Source organism: Oratosquilla oratoria, chromosome 9 (assembly GCF_046742065.1).
Source record: "Oratosquilla oratoria isolate Oo_2021 chromosome 9, ASM4674206v1, whole genome shotgun sequence".
Taxonomy (NCBI): domain Eukaryota; kingdom Metazoa; phylum Arthropoda; class Malacostraca; order Stomatopoda; family Squillidae; genus Oratosquilla; species Oratosquilla oratoria.
In genome coordinates this window covers 34,010,425-34,015,424 of record NC_134785.1, presented here as the reverse complement: position 1 = coordinate 34,015,424, position 5,000 = coordinate 34,010,425, and the positions used below count along the sequence as shown (strand labels likewise).

Genomic DNA, 5,000 nt, shown 5'->3' with positions numbered 1-5,000 from the left:
GGTGTGACCAAGAGGAAAACCATTGGTAATTACAGACCTTTGAGTCTCGGCTTCGGCGTTTGAAAAAGTCACGCATACTAGTACAAAGGCGAACCAAATCTCTCATTTCGGTGCCAAATAGTGCCATGAAGTGCTACGATTTCTCACCTGTTCCTACCACTTTTGGCGCCATTCCTTCTTGCACCAGTGACGTCACAGCTACAACTTATGACGTCATAGCCACCATTACCCTTTTCTCTTTTTTTTCGTGGATACCGTCTTGAACTTGAACAAGTGGTCTTAAGTTCGAGTCCCGGGACACGCTGCAGGCTTGCTACGTTGGTTCCCGACAGCCCTGGTCAGGCAGGGAGGCGACCCAACGTCGGCCTAAAAAATAATATAAATAAGAATAATAATGATAAAAATAAAATAAATAGAAAAGAGCGGCTTGGCGCAAGTGACAGGCCTTTTTCCTTGTTAGAAATCGACGAAAGAACCACGTCGACGAATATTTTGAATAAAATGATCTAGTAGTAACAACCAGAACAAAAGGACAAATGTTGCCTGATCAAGAGGGATTTGAGCTACGAATCGGTTTAGATTTTTTTTTATATCTTTATCAGTATATCTATTTATCTATGCTTTCGTTTGTGACAAGGCAGTTACTAGCTATCGCATAAACGTATTATTCATTATTAATTGTCACTGTTCATTTGCTAATTCATCTGCCATTTTGCTCACCTGCATTACTTATATATTGTTCTTTTATTTTGCAATTATTTTAACTTATCTCATTTAATAGGCTATTTATCTTGTTTGTTTATTCATTTATTTATTCATATATGAATTTATCTATTGTTATTTATTTCTCATTTTTAGATCTATTTGTTTATCTATTTATTTACTTGTCTATTTATTCATTTATTCATCTATTGATCTATTCATTTATTCACTCATCTATTAATATATTCATTTATTAGTATATTTATATACTTTTTTGTTTATATATTTACTTGTTTATTTATTTTTTTCTTTTTTTCGTTATTTATTATTCATTTTTGTTTTTATTTATTTACTTATTTATTTATCTATTTATTCATTTATTTATTTATTCATTCATTTATTTATTAATCTATATATTTATTCGTTCCATTTTATTTATCAGTGTAACTATATTTGCCATCCGATTTTCCTGGGATAAAATGAACGACAAAGGTCATGCATACGTGAATCAAGGTCGAATCTGTATGTGTATCTATTCACAACCCATTATCTTTTTTCATTCTTCCTCTTTTTCTTCTTTCTCCCTTCCTTTCTTTCTTTCTTTCTTTCCTTCCTTCTGCCTCTCTTTCCTTTTTCAAACCTTCAAAGAGGAATTGAGGTCATATCTGCATGTGTCTCCATGCACAGGTTAAGCTAGGTCACATCTCCATGTTTCCATACATGACCCAGTCATTTTTTTTCTATTTTTTTTTTCTTTTTCAACTTTCAAAGTTGATTCCAGGTCACATATGTGTGTTTCCGTACACGGTTTATCCTTCCTTCTCATTCATCTCCTTCTTACTATTATGATGATTATTATCATTGTCATCATCACAATTATTATTAGTATCATTATCATTATCATTGTTATTATTATTATTATTATCATTATTATTATTATTATTATTATTACTATTATTATTGCTATTACTATTATTAATATTATTATTGTTATTATTATTGTTATTACTATTATTAGAAGTATGATAGGGGCTACTAGGCTAGATAGTGTGAGAAATGAGGAGGTGAGGAGGAGAACAGGTGTGGAAAGGGAGCTGGGAGATAGGGTTGATTAAAGAGTATTAAGATGGTTTGGACACATGGAAAGAATGAGTGAAGAAAGATTAGTAAAAGAAGTGTGGAAGGCAGAGGTGGAAGGAGTGAATATGAGGGGGCGTCCTAGGATGAGATAGATGGATGGGGTGAAAGGGGCTTTACAAAAGAGAGGAATGTCTGTGGAGGAAGGATGGGAGAGGACAGAAGATAGGGGTGAATGGAGAAGAGTTGTGTATAGACGAGGCTGTGATGCATGAGGGGGAGTGGGTGGGGGATGGGGGGTGAGGAAGTATATGTATGAAAAAAAAATTGACGCAGCCCGAAGGGTTTTCTCCCCGTCTTCTCCTTTTTTGCATAAGGGGACGGAGAGGGGAGGGGGTCGCCGAATTTATGAAGCGGCCTTGCTGTGGATGTACTGTGTCTTGTGACACTGCTTCTAACCCAGGGCAGTGGAAAGGATGCAGGGATGACCCGTCATCCAGGAGGTGCCAAGATAGGAGGGAGGGGGGAGGGTGGAGAGGAGTGGAATATATGGGAAATGAAATGGGTGGGAGTGATTTCTATACCTTTTTCTTTTTGGTTACCCCCCGTGTAAGGGGAAAAGCCTTGGTATATGTATGTATTATTGTTATTATTATTATTATTATTATTACTATTATTACTATCATCATTATTATTATTATTATAATTATCATTGTTATTATCATTATTTTTATTATTATTATTATTATTACTATTATTATTATTATTATTACTATCATTATTATTATTACTATTATTATTATTATTATTATTATTATTATTGTTATTACTATTATTATTATTGTTATTACTATTACTATTATTATTATTGTTATTACTATTATTATTAATATTATCATTATCATTATTATCATTATTATTATTATTATTATTATTATCATTATTATCATTATTATTATTATTGTTATCATTATTATCATTATCATTATTATTATTATCATTATTATTATTATTATCAATATATAGGTAAACGTGTAGTGGAGTGGAAGGAGGTTTCCTCAAGGATAATGTGGATGAAGGTGAAACTGGGAAAGGAGATGTGGGTTTTTGTAAGTGCATATGGGCCTGGCAGTGAGAAGAATGTAGAAGAAAGGGAGGCTTTTTGGATAGATTTAAATGAGTGCATAGAGGGTTTAGGGAGAAGTGTAAATGTAATAGTACTGGGAGACCTTAATGCTAGGGTAGGAAAGGAGCCAATTGATGGAGTGGTTGGGAAATGTGGTGTTCCAGGAAAGAATCGTAGTGGAGAGTTGATGGTGGAAATGTGTCTAGAAAGAGAGTTGATGATAGCAAATACAGTGTTTCGGAAGAAAGTCAAGCATAAGTACACATGGGAGAGGGTGGTGGAGGGAAAGGTGGTAGATAGAGCTTTAATGGACTATGTAGTGGTAAATAGGATTATGATAGGAAGAGTTAGGGATGTACATGTGCTAAGGGGAGAGGGTGGGGGAATATCAGATCATTTTCTGGTGGAAGGTAAGTTGTGAGTGGAGGACAGATGGAGGAGGAGGACAGGGACAAAAGGTCGGGAGTGGCTTAGAGTGAACTCTCTAAACGAAGAGGAAAAGGAGAAGGAGTACAAGAGGAAGCTGAAGGAGGAGTGGGAGGGAGTGAAGGATAGAGTGGAGGTAGGTGTGGAGGAGGAATGGGGATGGTTCAAGGAGGGAGTCACAAAGTGTGCAAGGATGGTGTGTGGAACAAGAAGGTCAGGAGGAAATAGAAGGAAGGGTAGTGAATGGTGGGATGAGGAAATGAAGAAGGTTGTAGAAGAGAAGAAGCGAGCTTTCACAGATTGGTTACAAAGTAGGACGAGGGAGTCATATGAGAAGTACAGGGAAAAGAAAAGAGAAGTAAAGAAAAAGGTAAAGGAGGCAAAGAGGAGAGCAGATGTAAAATGGGGTAAGAGTATGACAGAAAATTTTGAAAGTAATAAAAAGATGTTTTGGAAAGAAATTAAGAGAGGAAGAGGCGGCGAATCAAGTAGAGAAGAAAAGGTAAAAGGTGCAGATGGAGAGATGATAATGGAGGAGAAGGCAGTAAGGGGAAGATGGGCAGAATATTTTAGGGAGTTGCTTAATGTGAAGGAGGATAGGGAGGGAAAGATAGCTGCAGTGGGAAATGCTAAGAAAATGAGAGTGATGAGTGAGGAAAATGGAGGAGAAATAAGGAAGGATGAAGTGAAGGCAGTTGTTAAGATGATGAAAGCAGGTAAGGCACCTGGTCTGGATGGATGCCATGCAGAATGTCTTAAAAAAGGAGGTATAGTGATGGTGGACTGGTTGGTGAGGTTATTTAATGTTTGCTGGAGAGAAGGTAGAGTGCCAGAGGACTGGAGGAGTGCGTGTATAGTTCCACTTTACAAGGGAAAAGGGGACAAGTGTGAATGTAGTAGTTTCAGAGGGATTAGCTTGTTAAGTGTAGTTGGGAAGGCTTATGGGAGGATCTTGATTGAGAGGATTAGGAGAGGAACAGAGGGAGTAATTGGTGAGGAACAGTGTGGGTTTAGGACAGGTAGAGGTTGTGTAGATCAGATTTTTGTGGTAAGACAGATATGTGAGAAAGCTATAGGTAAGGGGAAGGATGTTTTCTGGGCCTTTATGGATCTGGAAAAGGCTTACGACAGGGTAGACAGAAAGGCACTGTGGGAGGTTATGCGGATATACGGGATAGGAGGAAAGCTTCTGGGAGCTGTCAAGAGTTTTTATGAGAGTAGTAGAGCTTGTGTCAGGATTAGAAATGGAGAGAGTGAGTGGTTTGAGGTAAAGGTGGGACTTCGTCAGGGATGCGTTATGTCACCCTGGCTGTTCAACTTATACATGGATGGGGTGGTGCGAGAGGTGAATGCAAGGATAGTGGGTCAGGGATTGGAGATGGTTAAGGAAAATGGAGAAAAGTGGGAGGTGAGCCAGCTGTTGTTTGCGGACGACACTGCGCTTGTGGCAGGATCGGAGGAGGGATTGAGGAAGCTGGTGGCAGAGTTTGGGAGAGTGTGTGATAGAAGAAAGCTGAAGATAAATGTGGGTAAAAGTAAGGTGATGAGATGTACAAGGGGTGAAAGTGGCAGTAATCTGGAAGTGAGCATTAAGGGAGAGCAACTGGAGGAAGTGGATAGTTTTAGATATTTGGGTGCAAATGTGGCAGGAAAGGGTGGAGTGAAGGTG

General features: G+C 37.8%; 1 protein-coding gene across 1 annotated transcript in view; it reads left to right on the top strand.

Moving 5' to 3' along the window:
* LOC143027923 (lachesin-like) overlaps nucleotides 1–5,000 on the top strand; it is a 653,337-nt gene that overhangs the window by 635,315 nt on the left and 13,022 nt on the right. The gene's annotated exons all lie outside the window — the stretch shown is intronic.